The following is a 12,273-nucleotide window of genomic DNA, read 5'->3' on the forward strand; positions in this document are numbered from 1 at the left end:
CATTTCATTAAACAAGTTATCCAGGACAGTGTGAGACGTTATGCAATTTTTACACAATATATTAGGTGCGGGAGTATTAATTCCAGATAAAATCTGTCTCCTCATTTGTCTCCCTTGGTGTTCCCACCAGCTGTAACTATATGATTTTTTTTCTGAGAAAGCAGGCGGGAAGAAATGGCGCCAAATCATCAACATTTTCTTAGATTAGATTACTTGCAGTGTCGAAACAGGTCCTTTGGCACAACACGTCCACACCGACCAGCCGAAGCGCAACGCACCCAGACCCATTCCCCTACATTTACCCCTACACCTCACACTATGGGCAATTTAGCCTAGCCAATTCACCTAATGTGCACATTTTTGGATTGTGGGAGGAAGCCCACAAAAGGTATTCATGAAAACCACACACAGACCAAGGCCTGAACTATGAAAGCAACCACCCCGACACACACAAAAGAAGTTGCATCAAGACACTGTTCAAAAAGGGCCACAACACACTGCAGTACACCAGAACTGCAAAAAGGGGAAGAAGAACACCTCTCCAATGTATTCGCCAAAAACGGATACCCCCGCAATTTCATCAACAGATACCCAAGGGAAAGACAACGGAATGAGGACATGCCACAACCCAAAGGACTAGCCATGTTACCATGAAATCATAAACATTTCTGAACTGACAGCCAGACTACTACGACCACTAGGACTCAAACAGCACACAAACCAACAGCCACTCTCAGGCAACAACTCACCAGGACAAAGGACCCGATACCATGAACAAAACCAACGTAGTGTACTAAATCCCATGCAAGGACTGCACAAAACATTACACAGGACAAACAGGAAGACAGCTAACGTATCCATGAACACCAACTAGCCACGAAACGACATGACCAGCTATCCATTGTAGCCATACACGCTGATGACAAGCGACATGAGTTCGCTTGGGACAACACTACTATTATAGGACAAGCCAAACAAAGAACAGCCAGGCAATTCCTAGAGGCATGGCACTCATCCACAGATTCTACCAACAAACACATTGACCTGGACCGGCCACTGCAGCGGACAGCTGGAACTACCAACCGGAAGCGGCAGAGACAAACCACTACAAGTGCCGGAGGAAACAACACAGAAGCGCTTCACAGGAGGCTCCCAAGCACTGAAGAGGTCACCTAGACAGGGGACGAAATGTCTCCAACACAAATTCCCAGCTCGGCGAACAGAACCACAACAACGAGCACCCGAGCTACAGATCTTCTCACAAACTTTGAATGGTGCAGAAAAGACTTACAAGCATGTTATAAAGATATGGCGTCATACAGCATTGAAACAGATCCTTCAACCCACCATGTCCAACAAACAGCAAACTGCATTCATCCTATTTACCTGCACTTGACCCATAGCTGACTATGCCCTGGTTTCTTAAGGGCATATCCAAATGTTTCTTTCTATGCTGTGAGAGTATTCCACCACGCACTCGGGCAGCATGATCCAAACTTTACCCACTCTCGAGATCAAAATATTTTTCTGATATCCCTTAAGTTGCTTTCCCCATACCTTCAGCTTGTATTCTCTGGTCTTTGACACAATCGGCCATGGGGAGAAAGATTCTCACAATCTACTTTGTCTGCATCTTTCACAATTTTGTACATCTCAGTCAGATTCTTCCTCACCACCTCTGCTCAGAGGAAACCAAACCCAGCTCATTCAGTCGCCCCTTTTGACGGAGACTTTCCATCCTCTCCAGCCAACCCCATCCTTCTAATTGTGTGGCAATCAGAACCGAACGCAGTATTTGATCTGTTTTATAAAAAGGTAGAATAATACTTCCTTGCTTTTATATTCAACAGCTCAGGTACTGAAAGAACGCATTCTGTAGGTCTTCTTCAGTGCCTGTCTGCCTATACTGCCTTCTGTAGGGTCGGGTACGTTTTGGCACCGATCATTTGGCCCTGCCGTTTTAGCGCTCATTGCTTTGGCGCTGAGCTGTTTTGGCACCATTTCAGAATAAAAATAAAAGTCTTGTTTGCTAAAAAAGAGGGTATGACTAACGACCCAATGTACTTTTCTCAACTATCAAGAGTTGATAGTCAAAGCTGTAATGACCCGCTGTAGATTCAAATCTCGTTTTCTAATCATTTTCTCATTTAACAATTGTTAATAGTTATCTACTACCTTGATGATACTTAAGCCCTTCTGTCTTCACATTGGAAAGCTGTAATACAATTTTCTTTCTATTTTCTTGGAGAGCCCATACCAGAAATGGCTGAAAACATTCTAAGCAAAAAAGACAAACCAAAATTTTCACACGATGGTTATCTATATGTGTTTGATAAATGTAGCAAAACGTAGAAATTCCCTTTTATAATGAATAGGCTAAAATAATAAATAAAAAAATTAGATTTCTTTCTTACAATGCAATAAAAACGAATTTCTTACGGGCTGTACAAGACTTTTTTTTATTCTGAATGGATGCCAAAACCACTCAGCGCCAAAGTAATGAGCGCCATAACAGTTTAGAGCCAAAATGGCAGGGCCAAATGATCGGTGCTAAAAGGGCGGTCCCAAATAGTCCCATTCCACCTTCTATGGTTTATAGACTTGTATATCAAGGCACCTTTTGTCCTCAGTACTGCCGAGGGACCAATCCTTCATTGTGTAATTCTTTGCCTTATTGGACCTTCCAAAATTCATTACCTCACGTGTATTAGGATTAAATTCCATCTGTCATTGCAGTGCCCAATGTTCTCATACTGTAGCCTGAGACCATCCCCTCACTGTCAACAACGCCACCGACTTTCATGTCACAGATCAAAGAAGAATATAGCACGGGAACAGGCTCATTGCACTCCAAGGCTGCACTGACAAATAATATTTCTGCACGAAAAAATTATCTGTAGGCTTACTAATTATACATTCAACATTCATATCCAATTGTTAATATGTACATAACAAGCAGCAAGGGTCCCAGCACGGATCCCTCATCACAGGCTACTAATCACAAACACAACCCTCCACCATTATAGTTTGCATTCTGGCTGCAAGCTCATTTCAGATCCAATTTGCTTCAGACTCCAAGAGCCAAGTTTGGACCAGTCTTTTATATGGGACTTTATCAAAGGCTGTAGGGGTGGCCTGTACCTGGCCAGAATAGAGTGGCCCATGTCTGTTAAACTGACCTTTAAGAATTAAACAGCAGGATGTGAAATTCAATGGCAGGCAGAAGCTACACCAAGCAGCCTACTCACAAAGTAAGGCAGAATGATACCATTGAACAAGCCACTCCGAGGACAGTAAAAAGGATCCAGCCTGTTCCCATTTGAAACAGTTCTGACAAACAGACCAATGATCCAATAAATGAGTAACTCCAGCCACATTAAATGAAAGGGTAATTGTCTCAGTTAATGAACAGACACCAGGTGCCAGTTACAGCCCATTAATCCCCTAAAACAGCTGAGGGTGCAACAGCTAAAGTTATCTTATAGTACTCAGTTTCTTGCAATAAGTTAGACTATTAAGAATTACGTTCTCATAAAGAGATGTAGCATCATCACCATAGTTTCCAGCATAAAAAATAGATGTATAATACTAAGGCATAAAGGGGAAAAGAAACATCTAAACCTGGAAGTGAAGGTTAGTTAGCTTTAGGTAATGACTTCTCTTACACCCAGAACACAATAGATTGCTCACAGCCCATTAATCACAAAGTGCTAATAGTTGGGACAACTAATTTACTTCACATTTTGTAACTGAGTTTTTAATAACAGAAATTAAAATTACAAGTCTGTGGCAAGTAACAAACTGTCCTTTTGTTTTTCTTCATATATTCCCCACTGTCCAAATCATATCAGAGGAGCAATTGATCTTGATAAAATGGAATACAATGAATAGTCGCATTTAAGCTGTCCTGAGAGATAAGCCAGACTGAGAGAAACCTGAGGGTGTATAGAAAATAACTTTGGAATGTGAATGAATAGGATGCATAGAAAGATCACAAGGCCTAGAGATTACAGTGTCTTCTAAACTCTGAGAGGTCAGGGGATCCTGGGGCTGTCCATAGAAATGCCCATCATTGATTAGGTGTCTCATTGAATAGGGTATGCAAAGTAAGAGGGAGGAACTTCATAATCAATTTGTATGTGATTGTTATTAGAAAGTTTATAAACAATATTGTTTTTTATTTTTAAAAAAGTGTCATGGACCTCTCTTCTGAGGCCAGTCTCAGGGGAAGATCATTTGGCCCTCTCTCTGCACTGACCCGTTTCTGCTTGAATAAGCACCTATCACTTGCCTGAATGCTGCCTGCCTGCCTGTTTAGTCTTTCCATCCCGGTCAAGGGTTATGATTCGACAAAGGCCTTACAGAAGTCCATGCAAATCACATCTACTGCACTACTCTCATCAGGATGTTCCATTGCCAGGACTGGGGGTTTTGAGTTAGGGGAAAGAGGCTGAACAGGCTGTTGCTTTGTTCCCTGGACTGTCGGAGAATGAGGTGTGACCTTTATACAGGTTGAGAAAATCATGAGGGGCATGATAGGGTGAATAGCCCTGGTCATTTTCCGAATTTGGATGAGTGCAAAAATAGAGGGCACAGGTTAGAATTGTGGGAAAAAGATGTTAAAAGGGCCTGTGGGTTACTCTATCACAGAGGGTGGAGCTTGTATGGAATATGTTACAAGAGGAAGTGGAGGTGGTGGGTACAATTACAACCTTTTATAGGCACCTGGATATATACAAGAATAGGAACAGTTTAGAGGGATATGCATCAAATGCTGGCAAGTGGGACTAGCCATGATGTGGATGTGACAGTGTTGGACTGGGGTGGACAAATTAAGAATCACACAACACCAGTTTCTCATAAAGCAGGTTTATTTGGAAGCACTAGCTTTCAGTGCACTGCTCCTTCATCGCTCTGAAAGCTAGTGCTTCTACATAAACCTGTTGTACTATAACCTGGTGTTGCGATTTTTATTTAAATGGGATGAGGTCAGATTAGGATCTCTGGTCAGCTTGGACCAAAGGATTTGTTTCTGTGCTGTATAACTGTGTGGACCTTGATATCACTACTCTCAGTTAGACTCTGCACTATCAGAGGTGCAAAGGTCCATTGCTTTTACCTCCTTGATTCTGAAGAACAGCACAGGTCCTTTCTGTGTCAATGTGCTGTGGTTTCACTTGTCTGTGAATCCTACAGATGCAGTCAAAGAAAATAAGATCTTTCCCACTCACTTCACGAAACATTAACTGAAAACTTTCTCCTTTACTAACTTGCTGTCCATTTAACAGTAAACATTTAAACTGCTCAGTAACACAATGCAGGAAGATTGAAGCAGGATCAATCGAGTGTGAGCATCCTTCCTGTATCATAATAATTGTTCCTTTCAAAAATCATTTTTATATATAAAATCAGTGCATGTACACAACAGTCCGAGTAGTCAGCATTAAATGTTAGTTTCCAAGTTTATCACAAGACAACATGGCTCTAATCTGTTGACAGTTTGCCATACCTGAGTAGAGTTTTGAAGGACAATAAACCATATCACAGTCCCATTAAATAGTACAGACTGAAAGGTAGGGAGTACTTCCCAAGAACACAAAAGGTACAAGTGAATGGAAGAAACAAGATTAGTTCTGCATTCACAGGGAAGAACAAATAGTTGCAGACTGCACCTGTTGTTGTCCTTATTTACGTAATGAAGGACTTAAAGGAAACGGATGGTTTCTGGATGCAACTAAAAGATGGTGCCATACGCAATGGGTACAGAATAATTTGCAAAACACAGAAATTACCCTGACAGGTAATTGGTTCATAGGCAAAAATAGAAAAATCAAGCCCATGAGGATCACATGCTTGGGAGAGCTACTGTTTCCTTAAATTAAACAGGAAAGGTGAGAGTGAAGTATGTTAGTCCCAGTGTATAAGAGAACTTCCTATAGAATTTTAATGCATAGTATAACGTTAGTCAAAAAGTAAACTCCACTTGTTTATTTGGAAATACTGAACCTATTGCATGCTGACACTGTATTCCACTTAAATAGGGAAAGAAGTAAATAAGTATTCAGGCTAATTATCCCTCCAATTATCTCATCATGGTTTAAACTTGCTGTCTGACTCTCTGACTGTATGTAATTCATGTATCAATTCCGTTTGTCCAAACTGAAGGAATTAGCTAGCATACCAAGTACCAGATTGAAACAAATATTGCAATTTAATTTGTTTCCACAAAGTGAAAACAGAACACATCTCATACAAAATGACTGAATGAATACTTTGTTTTCAAGTGGTCCAAAGGGAAATGAATTATTGACCTGAAAAGGTACACATTCAGACAGGTCCCCAGAGATTATTGGATACAGAATGCAAAAGCCCTCAAAGTGGTCTTGTTATAAACATGTGAACAATAAGTTCAAAATGCATATTCAGAATATAAAACTGACAATCATAACCTGTACCATAGAATAAAAGTTGTGGAAATTATCCAAACTGCTTTACGCTGTCAGAGACTGGAAATGGTATTTAAAAAGTCTTCCTTTCATTTACAGTATATAGAATTTCTCCGGTGCAGATGGTGTTCATTTGGCCCATCCCCCTACAACAACTCACCAAAGTGGATCCCAGCCAGATGTAGACCCCACCCTATCCCCATAACTCCACGTTTACTGTAGTTAACCCACTGACACTGCACATCCTTGAATACTAGTGGACAATATACCATAGCTAATCCAGCTAATCTAAACATGTTTGGACCATGCAAAGAAACTGGAGCACGCAGAGGAAACCCATGCAGACATGGGCAAAACATGCAAACTGCACACAGGTAATGAACCAAGGCTGGAATTGAATCTGCATCCCTGGCACCACTATGCCATGCTGTTGATGGCAATAGATAAAATCTTATTCATGTTGAGCAACAGAGATTTGAAGTAAAAAGAGCTCCCGCAGTTTCTGCAAGTGTCATGTTAAACAGAGACAAATATATAACTACACTCACTTATTCACAGAACACAAGCTGACAGGTATAGATACTTTCAGGTACAGATGCACTCATCCATTCATATAGTTGAAGCTGTCAGGGGTAGACTGGTGATTGCACAAACACATTCACATTGCAGAAACTGACAAGTACATTTTGATAATACACTCATATATTCCCAGAGCAGAATCTCACAGGTATATAATAACTACATTCTTACGTTCACCTAGAACCTAATGAGGCAGATTGATAACTAAATCACATTAGCATAGCAAAAGCTGACAGGTAGAGACTGGTAATGACACTCTCATATTCACACAGCAGAATATGACAGGGGCAGATAAGATAATTGGACTGTCATCTTCACATCACAGAAACTGACAGGGAGAAAGATAAATAGGTTGTCATATTCAAATTAGAGAAACTGATGGACAGATCAGTAACTACACTTCCATATTCACAGATCAGAAACTGACAGGTACAGATGGATGAGTAAAAGTCAGGACTGTAGATGCTGGAGATTAGACTTGAAGGTATGATGCTGAAAAAGCACAGCATGTCAGGAAGCATTCAAGGAGCAGGAGAATCGACGTTTTGGTTAAAAGCCCCTTCATCAGTACAGATGGATAACTACACCAATACATTCACAAAACAGAAACTGACAGGGAAAGATTGATAACTACACTCATGCATTCATGTCACTGAAAACGACAAGTATTTTTCAAGATGTTCACTTAGCAGAAGATGGCAGGTAGACATTGATAACTATGTTCACATTTCAACAATGCAGAAACTGACATGGACAGAATGATAATTAAACTATCACATTCATAGAGCAAAAACTGACATATTCACACAGTAGAAACCAACAGGTATAGGGTGATAACTTCACTGAAGTATTCGCATAGCAGAATCTTACTGGGACAGAGTGATACCAGCACTCTCATATTCAGATTGCAGAAACTTAGAGCTGTAGATTGAAATATAGGGTCTCATTGTTAGTACAAAATGGTTAGGCATATTCTCACTGGAGATTTGAAGAACAATTTATGACCTTTAGGGAAAAAGAAAATGATCTGAAGGGAGTTGACAGAGTTGATGCTGGGAGTATGTCAATGCTCATGAGAGAATCCACAGTTTCGAGCAGGAAGCTTTCTGTCTCAGAAAGAAATGCAGAACATTCTCCCCTTGATCTGTTCCACAGAGAGCAGGTGGGGTTGGGTTATCGGCTTAATTTATGCTAACGTAGCCATATATCTTTTTTTGATACATAAGAGTCTTTGGTTATGGGCACTAAACATCAAAATGAGATGAAGAACATAACTAAAGCCTTTGTGATCTGTTCTCCTGACAGAGTACACAGGCAGATAAAAATGCCAGACTTCTCATGCTTCTAATGGTCTTCTGCTCTGAGATATTTAAAGTTACACAAGCCAGAAAGAAATTAATAACTACAGCAAAGACACTGTATCTGCATGACAGGAAGTGGGAGGCATCATTCACCATGCACTTTATCTGTAACTTACTGATGTGTGTGGTTACAGATCACGTACTAATCGATTCAGTTATAAGTTACTGAGATGTACCAGAGATGGAGTAAAAAAAGATTAACCATCCATTTCATCAGAAACTTTGAGATGTTGAGATATTTGCTCTCTGACATGCCAGTGATTGACTGAAACTGAGTAAACACAAGATTAGAAACAACAAACTGGCAGTTACAGCATGAAATACTGAGTCACTTGCAAAGTAATAAATTGTTAGGATATAATACAACTATTGATTAGCTAGAAACTGGCTACAAATCTTCAATCAGATTATAAACAATGTAACATCAGCAGTGACATTGCAGATATTGTCAGTAGCAATGTACAAAGAGTTATTCCTTATTGAAATGCTGGAGTTAGAATTACAAACTCAACTTCAATTTGCAGAAGTTCATTTTCATAGAATACGGGAGTGGAGGGTAGTGAGTTCTACCTGAGTCTGTCCAAAGTGGTATCTGGTACATTCAAAACTGTAGGTACAACATGAAACACATTCTTATGTCAATGGATGACACCTACAGGGTAAAACAACAAGTTACACTTAAGAAGGTTTGAGTTACAGTCCAGTAACATACTGACATGTAAAGACTGTGAAATAGAGTTAACAAAAATACATCCCAGAAACAGACGGGCACAGATTGGTGTCGAGAGTGTGGTGCTGGAAAAGCACAGCAGGTCAGGCTGCAACTGAGGAGCAGGGGAATCGATGTTTCGAGCATAGGTACTTCATCTCGACGTTTTGGGCATAAGCCTCTGATCCTCAGCATCTGCAATCCTCACTTTCTCCTAGGGACACAGATTGGAGGAATATTTCTAAGTGGCTGGCAAATCGTGTAATGTTTTACCGCTTACATCAGTGTTTGATTGTTACTGAATAAAACCTCTCTTGAAGTAACACTAATTGACTATTACAGAGGACCAGAGCCTCAGTGGACAGGTGTTGAGTTAATGCCAAATGTGTAAATGAGGACACGACAGATACAAAGTTAAAGTGACATATATATAGCATGCTAACAGTTGCTGGTTAACAGGTATTCACGTAAGACTGAGAAATTCTATAAATCCCTGCATGAAACTGCAAAACGCCTAAATGAAAAGTGTAGAGACGTGGTTCAGTTACACTGCAGGTACTTGCAAAGCACACAGCATCAGTCAGGGTCTCAGAAATATATTCATCCCACAGTCAACATAGAACATAGAAAAATACAGCGCAGTACAGGCCCTTCGGCCCTTGATGTTGCGCTGATCCAAGCCCACCTAACCTACACTAGTCCACTATCTTCCATATGCCTATCCAATGCCTGTTTAAATGCCCATAAAGAGGGAGAGTCCACCACTGTTACTGGCAGGGCATTCCATGAACTCATGACTCGCTGAGTAAAGAATCTACCCCTAACATCTGTCCTATACCTACCACCTCTTAATTTAAAGCTATGCCCCCTTGTAATATCTGACTCCGTATGTGGAAAAAGGTTCTCATGGTCAACCCTATCTAAACCCCTAATTATCTTGTACACCTCTATCAAGTCACCCCTAAACCTTCTTTTCTTCAATGAAAACAGCCCCAAGTGCCTCAGCCTTTCCTCATACGATCTTCCTACCATCCCAGGCAACATCCTGGTAAACCTCCTTTGCACTCGTTCCACCGCTCTACATCCTTCCTATAGTATGGCAACCAAAACTGCACACAATACTCCAGATGCGGCCGCACCAGAGTCTTATACAACTGCAACATGACCTCAGGACTCCAGAACTCAATTCCTCTACCAATAAAAGCCAGTACGCCATATGCCTTCTTCACAGCACTATTTACCTGGGTGGCAACTTTCAGAGATCTGTGTACATGGACACCAAGATCCCTCTGCTCATCCACACTACCAAATATCCAACCATTAACTCAGTACTTCATCTTCTTGTTACTCTTACCAAAGTGAATCACTTCACGCTTAGCTACATTGAACTCCATTTGCCACCTTTATGCCCAGCTCTGCAGCTTATCTATATCCCGCTGTAATCTGCCACATCCTTCCTCACTGTCAACAACTTCTCTGACTTTAGTATCATTCGCAAATTTGCTCAGCCAAACTTCCAGCCCCTCCTCCAGGTCATTTATCAAAATGACAAACAGCAATGGTCCCCAAACAGATCCTTGCGGAACACCGCTGGTAACTGCACTCCAAGATGAACCTTTACCATCAACTACTACCCTCTGTCTTCTTTCAGCCAGCCAATTCCTAATCCAAACCTCCAACTCACCCTCAATGCCATACCTCCGTATTTTTTGCAGTAGGCTACCATGGGGAACCTTATCAAACGCCTTACTAAAATCCATATACACCACATCTACCACTTTACCCTGGTCCACCTCCTTAGTCACCTTCTCAAAGAATTCAATAAGGTTTGTGAGGCACGACCTGACCTTCACATAACCATGCTGACTATCCTTGATCACATTATTCCTATCCAGATGTTCATAAATCCTATCCCTTACAATTCTCTCTAAGTCTTTGCCCACAACAGAGGTAAGACTCACCGGCCTATAGTTACTAGGGTTATCCCTACTCCCCTTCTTGAACAGGGGAACCACATTTGTCTTCTCCAGTCTTCTGGCATTATTCCTGTAGACAACGAAGACATAAAAATCAAGGCCAATGGCTCTGCAATCTCCTCCCTTGCTTCCCAGAGAATCCTAGGATAAATGCTATCAGGCCCAGGGACTTATCTATTTTCACCCTTTCCAGAATTTCCAACACCTCTTCCCTACATACCTTAAAGCCACCCATTCTAATTAATTGTGACTCAATATTCACATCAGAACAATGTCCTGTTCCTGAGTGAATACTGATGAAAAGTATTCATTCAATGTCTCCCCAATTTCTTTAGCCTCCACACGCAACTTCCCACGACTATCCTTGACTGGACCTATTCCTACCCTAGTCATTCTTTTATTCCTGACATACCTATAGAAAGCCTTTGGGTTTTCCCTAATCCTACCAACCAAGGATTTTTCATGACAGCTCTTGCTGCTCTTAGCTGTCTCTTTAGATCCTTCCTGGCTACCCCAATCACCCCAATTGAACCTTCACGCCTCATTTTTACATAGGTCGCCCTCTTCCCTTTAACAAGGGATTCCAGTTCCTTATTAAACCACGGCTCCCTCACACGACCCTTTCCTCCCTGCCTGACAGGTACATACTTATCAAGGACACTCAATAGTTGCTCCTTGATCAAGCTCCACATATCAATTGTACCCTTCCCTTGAAACCTACTTTTCCAAGCCACGCATCCCAAGTCATGCCTCACCGCATCATAATTTCCCTGCCCCCAGCTATAACTCTTGCCCTGCAGTGCACACTTATCCCTCTCCATCACTAGAGTAAAAGTCACCGAATTGTGGTCACTGTCTCCAAAGTGCTCACCTACCTCCAATTCTAACACCTGGCCTGGTTCGTTACCCACAAGACATTACTCAACTCGTGACTCAAGAAAAGTATTACATAGAAACTTTTCCATTTCATTTCTCTTCAACTGCATGCAATTGAGAACGAGTTACATCAACCCCAAGGGTAGAAAACACTCACGGTCAGGTTCCAGTTGATTGTGTAACTTGACAACAAATATAATCACAATTTCAAATGGGTTAGAGGTTTTTTTTTCACCGTGATAAGTTCTGCGTTAATTCCAGCCCAGGGAGAGGACCAGAAACAGACATGCGGAGCTGGAAACACACCCTTCTACTCCCACATCAGC

At 41.2% G+C, this 12,273-nt stretch overlaps 1 protein-coding gene across 1 annotated transcript in view; it reads right to left on the reverse strand.

Annotated features, from left to right (window-relative positions):
* LOC132837092 (uncharacterized) overlaps nt 1–12,273 on the reverse strand; it is a 475,572-nt gene that overhangs the window by 77,195 nt on the left and 386,104 nt on the right. The gene's annotated exons all lie outside the window — the stretch shown is intronic.

The sequence above is a fragment of the Hemiscyllium ocellatum genome, chromosome 49 (assembly GCF_020745735.1).
Source record: "Hemiscyllium ocellatum isolate sHemOce1 chromosome 49, sHemOce1.pat.X.cur, whole genome shotgun sequence".
Lineage (NCBI taxonomy): Eukaryota > Metazoa > Chordata > Chondrichthyes > Orectolobiformes > Hemiscylliidae > Hemiscyllium > Hemiscyllium ocellatum.